The sequence below is a fragment of the Bos grunniens genome, chromosome 4 (assembly GCF_055505025.1).
Source record: "Bos grunniens cultivar Pamir isolate PY7600 chromosome 4, Bosgru_T2T1.0, whole genome shotgun sequence".
Lineage (NCBI taxonomy): Eukaryota > Metazoa > Chordata > Mammalia > Artiodactyla > Bovidae > Bos > Bos grunniens.
The window spans coordinates 2204575-2216832 of NC_141168.1; the positions used below are offsets into that span (position 1 = coordinate 2204575).

The window sequence follows — 12258 nt, forward strand, 5'->3', positions numbered from 1 at the left end:
TCTTTTTCTCAGATCTTTTTTTTTTTTTTTCTATCTGTTCTTTGGATGGAATGCTTTCTATTGCTCTGTCTTCAAGTCTACTGAATATTTTCTTCTGCCCCCTCATATCTGCTGTTGAATCCATTTGGTGAAATTTTAATTTCAGTTACTGTAATTTTCAATTCTAGCATTTCTGTTTGGCTCTGTTTTATGGTTTCCAACTTTCCCCCCATTCCTTCTGTACTCACTCATGCTTAACACATTTTCCTTCAGTTTTTTGAACCCATTTTCCTTTAATTCTTTGAGTGTATTTATAGCTTCTTAGAAGATCTTTGTTAAATTCAACTTCTGGTCCACTTGACATCTCTTCCTATTGATTGCTCTTTTTCCCTCCTGAGTATGGGCTATGCATGCACTTTCTATTTTTCTGCATATCCTGTAATCCTGGTTTATTCCTCTGAGAGTGTCGGCAAGTAACCTGCCTGGACTCGTGGTGTGAAATGTCTCCTTGTAGTGCACAGCCATGAACATCGCAAGTCATTTTTTTGTTCTTTGCCCGGCCCTAGAGGGCTCCCTGTGCCTGTGCAGCTTAGCAGCCAGCTGATGATCCGAGTGGAGGTTATTTTCTGACATTCAGGATACTGAGGATTCCTTTCTGCCACTTGGGCTGTGTGCAGACTACGTTCAAATGCACAGCAACTCATAAATGTCCCATGCTCGTGACTTTTACAGACCTCCCTGGGACCTGCTACCTGCACAGGTAGCTTATTTAATTTAATTTATTATTTTAATTTTTTTCCCAAGGCTCTGTGGAAGGAGGACCGACTTTCTTTTTTTCATTTTCATTGAAGTATAGTTAATTTATGTTGTACAGCAAAGTGATTCAGTTATACCTATATTTGTATATTCTTTTTCAATATTCTTTTCCACTGTGGTTTATAATGATTTAAGCTGATGCTGAAGCTGAAACGCCAATACTTGGGCCACCTGAAGCGAAGAACTCACTCATTTGAAAAGACCCTGATGGTGGGAAAGATTGAAGGCAGGAGGAGAAGGAGACGACAGAGGATGAGATGGTTGGATGGCATCACGGACTCAATGGACATGAGTTTGAGTAAACTCTGGGAGTTGTGATGGACGTGGAAGCCTGGTATGCTGCAGTCCATGGGGTCCCTAAGAGTTGGACCCGACTGAGCGAGTGATCTGAACTGACTGATGGATTATAATAAGATGCTGAGCGTGGGGTCTGTGCTGCAGTAGCACCGTGTTTACCCATTCTCTCTATAAAAGCTTCATCTGCTAACCCAGACTCCCGCTCATCCCCCCCCAGGGTCTCCCCCACACGTGTAGTTTAGGGACCAGTTTGTGCATCTCAGGGCTCCCCTGGCTTGTTTGCTTCCGTGGTACCACCCCAACCACACCCGTGACCCTTGCTTGTCTAGCTGCTTTGCCAGCACCGAGACCAAGTCCATCCCTCTGACCATAAAGCTGCAGGCCCTCCCCACCTGCTCTGGGGGGAGGATGGGAATGCCCCCAGGTAGGAAGGCCCCAGACTCACCCCCCTTACCTGCTGCAGGCGGGTTTTCTCCCAGTGAATAGCCCTCAAGTTGTCGCCCAGCCTGGGTTGTTTTCAGCGCCCAGTGCTGGAAGCGGGCAGTGCGGGCCGGAGGGCAGCACAGAGCAGAGAGGACAGGTGCGAGGAAGTGTCGGTGGCTGGGCTCATGGGACATGTGTTGGAACTCACCGAAACTCGCAGCTGCATTGCTGGAAGGGAAAAGGTGCCTCCAGGGGAGCAGTAACAGTAGCTGTGGAGGGAAGGGGGCAGTTCGCGTGTCGGTGGGGGTGGAGAGCTGTGCAGTGTCGCAGGCAGACAGGAGGGTCAGCGCGGGGCCCCTCTTGAGTCGTGCCTAGGCTTTCTGGATACTACACGTGAGGCCCAGCCGCCTTTGCTCCAGTGGACGCTGACCACAGTGGAGCTCGTCCAGCACTGCCCGTTAGGCGCACTTGCTGCCCGGTGTGGAGAGCTGGCACCTTGTGGTGTATGGTGAACCCCTGGGCACTGCCCTCCCCTCCCTGCTGAGAGCTCGCTTATTCTTGAGAGGGAAGAGGGGAGCCTGGGCATGCCTTGTTTTCTAAGTCTCTGGATGTAGCTGTGTAGACAGTGGACAGGGAAGAAGGTGGTTGGCCACACTGGAACTGCGGAGCTGGAGCAGGGCACTGCCCGGTACTGTCGAGCCGTAGAAAAGTGAACGGTTGCGAGGGGGTGTTGTGATGACACACCCTCTGTGCAGGTGGGCGAGTCTGCGAGGCAGCACGCGAGGGAGGCAGTGACCACCAGCCACGTGACCACCGGTCGGCCATGCTGATTCAGCCCAGCAGGTTCCTTGTCGCCCCGAGAGACCGGACTGGGAATGTCTAAAGGCCTCGTACTCTGTAATGACCCCAGAAATCTGGTTGGGAATATTTATTTGAACAAACTTCTAGATTCTTGTACTAATAGCTTCTTTGATGTATGCGCAAAGGAGAGGCTGCTTCAGTCTCAGATATTTTTGTTACATTTGTGATCAAAGCTGGAGATTTAAGCAAACCCTCTTGGCGATGTTCAAGATGCCGTCTTCTTAGGCTCACTTCCTGCCCCTAATGACGGGCGTTGCCGTCCCACTGCGGGGCAGCCGCACCACGCTTCCCTGGCGGTGTCTGCGTCACCAGCGGGGAGGACTTGAAAGGCTCACCTGCTCGAAATTATCTTCCACCCCTGGGCACTCTGGTGCCTGCAAGTCCGCCTTTGGGAACTGCTTCCCCAGGGTTATGGAGGTGCATTTCCAGGATTCGTTTTTAAATTCTGAATTCTTCCTGGAAATGATCATGAACTGCACCCCTGGCGGCAGAACGGGTTTTTGTTCCTGTCACACCTTCTCACTCTCCCCGGGGGCGACTGTGATCAGTGGCACAGTTTGGGGGGAGCAAACGCAGCTGGACGACTGTCCATCCAAGCAACTGCTGAGGTCTTATGACCGGTCCCCCGCGTCCCGGGACCCTTCCTTCCTCTCCGCCCTGAGTACACGCACCGGCCTAGTCTTCTGCTTGCAGTCAGAGCTCTTTTTGCTGTAACAACCAGAAGCCCATTCAAGCTAGCTGTAGTTAAATTGGGAGAGGTGTTTATGTTCAGGAGCTGGAGAAGCCGAAGATGGGATGTGACGATCAGTGGGGTCTCAGGTCAGCCGGGAGTACAGACAGATAATCCTTCCCAAGGTGGCTCAGGGGTAAGGAATCCCCCTGCTGAAGATGCAAGAGACGCAGGTTTGATCCCTGGGGTCGGGAGGATCCCCTGGAGAAGGAAATGGCCACCCTCTCCAGTCTTCTTGCCTGAGAATCCCGTGGACAGAGGAGCCTGGCGGGCTAACGTCCATGGGGTCGCAAAGAGTCGGACAGGACTTAGAGACTGAACGCTGAGCCGGTGCTGCTGCTCACGCCCTGGTCTCATCCCTCTCACGTCATGCACTGGCTTCCTCGACTTAAATAGGGTCAGGTCTGGCCACCGCACGGCACCCCAGCCCCTGTGCCCTTCGCGCGCTGCCTGAATTCCTCTGTATCACTTGGCTCAGATTTCTGAGAAAAACTCTCACCAACTCAGCTCGACTTGGTGTGGGAAGTATCTTTGCACCAGTGATGCTTCAGCAGCTGTGCCAGGGAGGGTGGGGTCCTGGGATCTTGCTCTCCGCCCCTTCTCCGACTAGGAGGGGGGTCCCTGGAGGTGCTGGTGGGTGGGGCAGACTGTCGTGACTGTCTCTAGTGCACATGGAGACCGGGGGCTTTGTGGGCACAGCCAGAGCCTCGCTTTCTTGGGGGTTGGCGGCTGTGTTTGTAAAAATACCTGTAGCGAAAATCCATTGTTTCCAAAAGGTTCAAGGCAGTGTGGGCAACAGGAGGAAGTCAGGATAGTGGTGCAGGTTTGAAAGGAGGATGTGGCCTGTGTTGTGACATGAAGTGTCGGTGTTGTCCCGGGCGACAGAGGGCCAAAGAAATTATAGCTCTTTCGGGTTACCACGTTAGCCAAAGGTGAGGAGAGAAATTGGGCCCTGACCTTCCCACTTCCTGAAGCTGGCCAAGCGACAGCTACACGGAGCCCCTGTAAAATCCGTCGGTTTCCTAGGATCTCCAGGTTGGCAAGGCCCTGAAGGGAGGGGTGCCTGGTCCCAGCTCAGGTCCATCGTTGCTCAGGCGTGTCTGGTGATGGGAAGGCCGAAGCCCGTCCTCCACGTTCCAGAGCAGCCGTGCGTGTTCCCGGCTCTGGGGGAGCTCTGCCGGACTCGTCCTGTGCGGCTCATGCCCTTCAGGCAGGCCGGGTGGCCGTGTCCTCGGGGAGGCAGCCTCGTCCTCTGCTCCCGCCTTTGGCGCAGATGAGCTGACCGCGTCTGCAGGTTCCTGTTGGCAGTGGAGTGTCTCTTTCTTATCTGCGTGACCCCAAACCGACACGTCTGTGCTGTGAGCCCTAAGGTCTCGCCCAGAAAACCCGTCCGCTTGGACTTTGCTTCATCCTTGTCTTTTCTCTTTTAACAGTGTAGCTGAGAATATGGGGGTGCCCTCTGCTCGTCTCTGCTGGCGTGGGGGACCACGGCTCATGAGGCGGTGTCTGGGGGAAGGCCTAGGGTGGACTGAGGGGAAAGGCTGTGCTATTTGTTTATTTTTTAAAATTCAGAGTGTTTATCTTTAAAATGGAAGTATACTTGATTTACAATGTGTTAGTTTCTGCTGTACAGCAAAGTGACTCAGTTACACACTATACATGTTCTTTTTTTCATATTCTTTCCAGTGCGGTTCATCCCAGGACACTGAGTGTAGGGCCCTGTGCCGCGCCGTCCGACCGTGGTGTTTATCCCTTCTATATGTGGTGGTGTGCATCCGCTCATCCCAGCCCTTCCCCACCCCCGAGGCTGTGTTATTTTAGGTGTGTTGTTGCCTGTTTGAAGAAAGAAAGAATATTTTGTCCAACACGCTGCTGTCGGCACGTTCATTTCCCTCACAAAAGAACAAGGTTCTGGAAGTGCCGTTTCTCTGGATTGCTTGCTCATTTAGCTCCGAAGGTTGGGAGCCTGTGAGCGGGGTCTGAACCATAGATGCAGGTCTGGCAGGAAGATCCAGTTCTGCTTACCGGGCCCATTGGCTTTGACTTGGGAAGGGTCCCTGTTGCTCAGGGACCTCACAGTGGGTGCCTGGCACGGAGCATAAACCAAGGGCCAGCAATAACAGAGAGGAAGCAGGCGGAGGGCTCCGGGGAGATGCTGAGATGTCACTGTTTACAGAGGCTTTGACTCTGACGTGGGGAGCATGGGCCTGTGGACCAGCTCGGGGCCCAGGTTTATCCAGAAGTGATTCCCCACTCTCGTCCTTAATTCTGAGATTAAGAATAAACTGTTGCCTTGGAGAAGGTGCTGTCTAGGGGCCAAGGAGCAGTCGCTCTCTCGGTTGGCCTCATGCATTGTCATCGCTGTTAGCCTCCAAGAGACATAAAGCAAGCGCACGTGGACTGCGATCAATTCACAGAAACGAAGGCAGACAGAACGCACCAGTGGTTCTGGAGGCTCCCAGAAGGTTCTGATGCACGGAGCAGTTACATCCTTTCTGTCTTCTTCCTAAAGGATCTTTAGGGAAAGATGATGCTTTCTGAGCTTTCTGTCATATGAGGAGTCAGCCTTATGAGCTTCATATTTATTCATTTTGATACAGTTGTGGTTTCTTTCTGAAGTCCGAGTGGATCTGAGACTCTCATTGGGATGTTCTGTGGGCAGCACACAGGTTGGGAGCCTGCATTACTGAGGGTCAGGCTCCTTTTCAGAGTTGGGTGTTTGGAGCAGGGAGCAGGTCTGTCCAGCGTGCACCGACCACGTGTGATGGCGGGGAGAGGGCAGCTGCCTGCTCTGAGCTCCTCCATCTCCTGCGCGGCCCTTGAGTCACACAGACGGTGCTCACCCACGGCGGACACCGGGCACTCTCAGACGGTGTGGCTTTTCTACAAGAAGCTGAGCTTGACCGACAGCGCTGTGAGCTGCTGCTGCGGTGCCTTTTCATTAAAACCACCACGCTCTTTTGGAATGCAGAGAGCTTCATTGTGGAAATACTGTTAATGAGAAGAGGGTTCGGTCTGGACATTTTGGGTAAACGTGCTCTAGTTGACTTCTCTGGTGGCTCAGATGGGAAAGAATCCGCCTGCAGGAGACCCAGGTTGGATCCCAGGTTGGGAAAATCCCCTGGAAGAGGGCATGAAAACCCACTGCAGGATTCTTGCCTGGTGAATCTCATGGACAGAGGAGCCTCGCGAGTACAGTCCAGGGGGTTGCAAAGAGTTGCACACGACTGAACGCCTGAGCACACACAGAGGAATCGTCGTGATTGAAATGCTGGTGGAGAAGGACATCAGGTGGAGACCTTTATGCTTGATTAGCGGATTTTGGGATTTGATATGTGTGTTTATGGGAATGATCAGCACGGTAAGTTAGCACTCGCCACCTTTCGGTAAGTTAACACTCGTCACCCTTCAGCTACAGGGTTTTTCTTTCTTCTGATGAGAACTTTCAAGATTTACTCTCTTAGCAACTTTCTTTTCTCTTTTCTTTTTTTAAAATTATGTATACAGTTCCCTGTGCCACACAATAAATCCTCGGTGCTTATCTATTTTACTTAATTTCTAAGAATTTTTTGGCCTGCCACGCAGCATGTGGGATCTAGCTCCCCAGCCAGGGATGGAGCCTGTACCCCCTGCGCTGGCAGCATGGAGTCTTGACCCCTGGACCGCCAGGGAGGTCCTGCAACTCTCAAACGTACAACTCAGGGTTGCTCACCATAGTGTCCAGAGACCTTTTGGTCAGATGTCGTGAGATCTCACGCACACCCGCGTTGTTGGGATGTTGTTTCCAAAAGAGTGGCGAGCACTGAAAGATACATGTAGAGAGATGTGAGAGAGGGGTGTGTGTGTGTGTGTGTGTGTGTGTGTGTCCTTCCAGGCAGGAGATCACTGAGTGCCCGCCACCCGGCGGGGAGAGAGCCAGCCGACGGGGCAGCGAGCGTCCACCTGCTCCGTCCGGGACGTCTTTCCCGAGCGAGTTCAGCTTGCCTCTTCTCTTGGTTTCCCTGTGCTTAATTGCAGGTGCTGATTCAAACAGAGCCTTCACCTGTTTGCGCCCGGCTTTCATCTTTGGCAGACAAAGCAGGCTGGGGCTGGGGCCTTGATCTGTGGTGTGCTCAGGGTCTGTGTATTAAAGGCGCTGCATCACCCTCAGGCTTTTAAGGTTTTTTTTTTTTTTTTTTCTACTGGGTTAAATTGATGAGCATGTATAATAAATTGAAGCTTTGTTGTTTGGCAGATTTTAAAAAATTTGTTATTCTTTTATCAGTTCAGAGGCTGCTGGGGGTGTAGCATTTCTCTCCACGTCTCAGATCTGCCCTGAGATTTGTAATTAACTCGGATGGGCTTTGATATTACAAATATTTTCGTATGTTTCTCCTTCTCAAACAATCACCCTGAATCCAGGTATCTGAGAGGCTGGCTGTGTAGTATTTAGAGTCACTGCAGAGTCTGAGCCAGGCCTGGCAGCCACTACCCTTTCCTGCATCTCTCTGCCCTTAAGTGAGGAGCCAGACACACCTGTGCTGACCTCCACAAGTGACCCTTGGGGCACCTGGGACGTGGTGGAGCCACTCTCTGCTGGACACGGGGTGCCATGTACCATGCTTACACCTGTGCTGACCTCCTCGAGTGACCCTTGGGGTGCCTGTGATGTGCTGGAGCCACTCTCTGCTGGACACGGAGTGCCACGCGCTGCAGACCGTACTTTTCTTCTGTTTGTTTCTTTGGAGTTTCATTTCCATTCAGAGAACAAGTGAAAGAATTGAGTGAATATCTGATGCGTTCTTAGGGCTGCTTGCCTTTGCGAAGCACCCCAGATCAGAAAGGCCAAATATGCATAACTCCTGAACTGGTAAATCTGAGAGCAGTCGGTTTTGGACCAGCTTGTCCGGGTGGTAAGCGTACTGTCGTAAGCAGAGGGTGTGTAGGCCCTGCATCCTGTGCGGAGAGAGGCTCATTTAAAGGAAGCTGTTAAACATCACTCAGCCCTGGCGTGGCTGAGGACGAGATAACACGTGTGTGTGTCTGTGTGATGTGACATGTATGTGTGTGATATGTGCGTGTGATATGACGTGTGCATGAATGACATATCCACCGTGGGGTGGGAGGAGAGGACAGGGGCCACGTGGCCTTCCCTTCGATTCCAGCGCCAGGCTTGGCGGCGTGTGGGGAGGCGCCACTGGCGCGGGTTTCAGGCTCCACTGTTCTCCTTGGGGTGAGGTGATTGAACTCTGCCTGTGCTTGCTGAAATGCTCGGCTCCTCTTAATTCTTTGTAAACACAACTGAGTCCCTCGCCCCCGCCCCACGGCTTACTTCTGGTTTCATTCACTGGTGCGCTTCGGCCTAATCGTATCTCTTGGAAATAATATGAGAAAGTTACGCTGTTTTACTCCATCAGATTTAATAAGTTTGGATGCTTTCCAAGTGTGAGGCATTAATCACACTTAAACCCAGGCCTCAATAGTTCATGCACCCGGAGTATTCATGTCAGAGACATAAAACAACCGGCTTTAATGCCCACAGTTTTCTTTAAATTGAGCACTTGCCTTGTGTTAATAAAACTTGCTTTGTACTGAGGGGCTGGGATAAGGACTGGGGGTGGGGATTTTTATGTCATGTAAAGCATTTCATGGCTGAATTTCCCTCCCCTATCTTAAAGCTCTGCAGGAGTGATTATATACATATATGTATATGTATATATGTGTGTATGTGTGTATGCGCGTGCGTGTGTGTGTGAGAAAGTGAAAGTGTGAGTCACTCAGTCGTGTCTGACTCTTTGTGACACCATGGACTGTTGCCCACCAGGCTCCTCTGTCCGTGGGATTCTCCAGACAAGAATAAGAATACTGGAGCAGGTTGTCGTTTCCTTTTCTGGGGGATCTTCCCAATGTGGGGGCTGAACATGGGTCTCCTGCATTGCAGGCAGATTCTTTATCATCTGAGCTACCAGGGAAGCCCATATATACGTATAATATAATATATATACATACGTAGTGCAGAATAAGGAGACAGGAGTTGCCCCTTAGCTGTGTGCAGAGTGTGGGCCCACCAATGAGATGGAGAGCAGCGTGGTCTTTACCACCAGATGGCCTCCCTACCCTCAGCGATTCCATTTGAGACGACGGTGGAAGTGGACACGGGGATCTGCCTGCTGACCAGTGGGTGGGTGTGATGTTCGTTGGCTGGGTGGCTTGCTGTGAGTGTGGGCAGGGCTGCAGGGAGGCAGATACGTGAGCATGAAAAAGGACTTCCTTCAGCACCAGTGTTTGCTCTGTTCCTCAGGCCGGTTTGGCTGGAGTTTCCCCCAACTCCCCCTCCACCATTTTTTTTTTTAAATCCAGGTCTCGGTGCTGCCCAAGTCTTGGGTCTTCCCTAGACATTACTTTCAAGGTCAGCGTCAAGTTGAAGCCATCCCCAAGGAGCCCTCTAACACCCCAGAAGTATTTCACTCTGGAGGTCAGTTCTTGGAGTCCCTCTAGTTCACGGTCTCTCCTCCATCACGAAGAGAACGCTGTCTAAACCATTTTTGTTTGTTTTGGCAGGAAAGTCTTCGTGTTGTAGCAGTTATTTTAGTGTTTACTCAGTGACAAGAGTTCTCATTTGTGGGTATTTTGCTGATGAGTCTTCCGTGTCCTTAGAGAGACTGGCCCCGGTGGACTGAGTTCACCTGAGCAGGAGGGGGTGGCCTTCCTGACACGGGGTGGGCTCCTCCCCGCTCCTCACCCCTCTGACCCTCCTCGTCTCTGACCTTCCACGCGTCTCACGCGTGGTCTTCAATCGGAGGACTTTTTGGAAGCCTGCATGAACACATTTTATTTCTTTAGGGTAAAACTACACATGTGAGCTGTTTCAGCTTCAATCTGAGAACAGAATAAACTGGACTAAAACAAAACAAATGAGCAAACAAACATATACAACAAATTGGAAAATCCAGTGTAGCAGGAGATGGTTTATCCTCGTGTAGCAGTTGAGTCACTTGAGGCAAATGAGATCGCTGGACAGTGTCTTTTTCTCTCTCTTTTATAATCTACGCTGACAAGGAGTCTGTATTTAGAAACTATGGCTCAGATCTATACGGAATTTGTTGGTTTTAAACTGTGCGAATGTCCAAAATTAACATCGCCCTTGGTTTTAACGTTCAGAGTTTAGAATATGATGGATTGGGGTTGGCTTTATCTAAGAGGTCACATGTAAATCCATCTCCATGTGTTTGTACTGTGTATTCAAGTCCAGCATAATGTGGGGCACCCGTGCGATCAGCAAGTTGAAATGCAACCTGTCCGCACGCTTTGCAGGGCTGACCCTGGGAGGGAAGCTCGATTCTTAGGAAGTCTGTAGGTTCACATGGCAGTCATGACTTTCCTGGAAAACATCGCAATTCACATGACGTCATGCTGTGAAGTAAGCTGTGTTATGTGACATGTTCCTTTAACAGTAGTTACAGAGATGCTGGTTGAATGCCGGTTAGGATCCAGGCCCTCTTCTGGATGTTGGGGACAGAGTAGAGAGGGGACAGACCGAGTTCCTGCCTTCTTTCCTGGGAGGGGAAGGCGGAAGAGGGTTACACAGGAAGAAGCCCCGTCGGTCAGGGTGGACAGCCACCGGGAAGAGATGCTTGTCCGGTGAGGAAATGGAGCAGGTGGGTGGAGGGTCAGAGAAGACCCACCGATGCAGAGCACTCGGCAGAGACCTGAGTGCAGCGAGGGAGCGAGCCCTGGAGGCAAAGAACATTCTGAAATCTGGAAGGAACAGTGGGTGCAAACACCTCAAAGTCAGAGCGTGCTTGATGTTTTCAGGAAGCGTCTCTTGTTCTCTCACAGCATGCATTGTCTATGTGTGCGTGCTCAGTTGCTAAGCCATGCCCAACTCTTTGCGACCTCATGGACTGTAGCTCGCCAGGCTCCTCTGTCTACAGAATTCTCCAGGCAAGAATACTAGACTGGGTTGCCATTTGCTTCTCCAGGGGATCTTCCGGACCCAGGGATTGAACCCACGTCTCCTGCGTTGGCAGGCAGATTCTTTACCATTGGGCCACCAGGGAAGCCCACTGTCTGTATAAAAATGTTTATAAATACATTTTTAATTTAATCAAAGTTTTCAAGTATAAATAGATTGCTTTCCTAGCCAGATTTATAACTGAGAGCTGAAAGTGAAAGTGAAGTTGCTCAGTCGTGTCCAACTCTTAGCGACCCCATAGACTGCAGCCTACCAGGCTTCTCCATCCATGGGATTTTCCAGGCAAGAGTACTGGAGTGGGGTGCCATCGCCTTCTCTGTTTCCAAGAGAGCCGAAACCATGTCTTAGATGTATCTTGTGCCTTCATCGTGTTTAGCCCAATGGTGAACCCATAACAAGTCCTCGACAGATGCATGTTAGAGTTGATGGACTCAGTGATTAAAATATTAATATTAGCTGAAAAGTGATGGATGCTTAGTTGATATGGAACATTTTCCAAGGACGAGAAACAAATCCAGCTATCTCAACCCTCCTTTGTCAGCCGCCTTTCCAGTAAGATGTTTTGTAGCCTCATCAAGCTCAGATTAATAATTGAACATGGTCCCAGGAAATGGCCCACTCCTGGATGTTGGCTAGAACTTTCTCTTCCTGGGGAATGTCCACAGATAAAGGCTCTACCCTCTGAGACTGTGTGGTTACGTGGAATCGGATGGGCCGTTACAGCTTCCTCATGACGCACGGTGACATGATGCAGATTTTGGAAGTTAATTCTGAGCTTGCTGTCGTTTTTATTAAAGTCGCACTTGGATGATACTGGTGATATGCTCTGAAGAGAATGTACCTGGCGATTGGAATGAACTCAGAGTGCCTCATGTGTTCGGGTTTAGAACAGACCTGGGGTAAATCTTCAGTAAAGCCAAGGACGTGTGCGTGGGCCTCCCAGCCTGTCACCAGACGACGCCTGGTGAAGCCTGTGTCGTCTGTGCACGTGGGTGTGTTTCTGTGTGTTGCGCAGCTATCATATGTAAAGAACATTCCAGAAGGGCCCCGAGGTGGAGGGGTTCTTGACTGATCAGTGAATGCAGGAAGACCCTCTGTGGTGTTCAGCGCTGTGGGCAGACGGTGGCTGGGCGCCAGGGCCCCGCTGTGTGTGCTGGTCTCTGTTGGTCCCCGGAGAGGCCGCCTCACCGGGACGTGC

The 12258-nt window shown here is 51.1% G+C and overlaps 1 long non-coding RNA gene across 2 annotated transcripts in view; it reads left to right on the plus strand.

Moving 5' to 3' along the window:
- Positions 1-12258, plus strand: part of LOC147373379 (uncharacterized) — a 212402-nt gene that overhangs the window by 76863 nt on the left and 123281 nt on the right. The gene's annotated exons all lie outside the window — the stretch shown is intronic.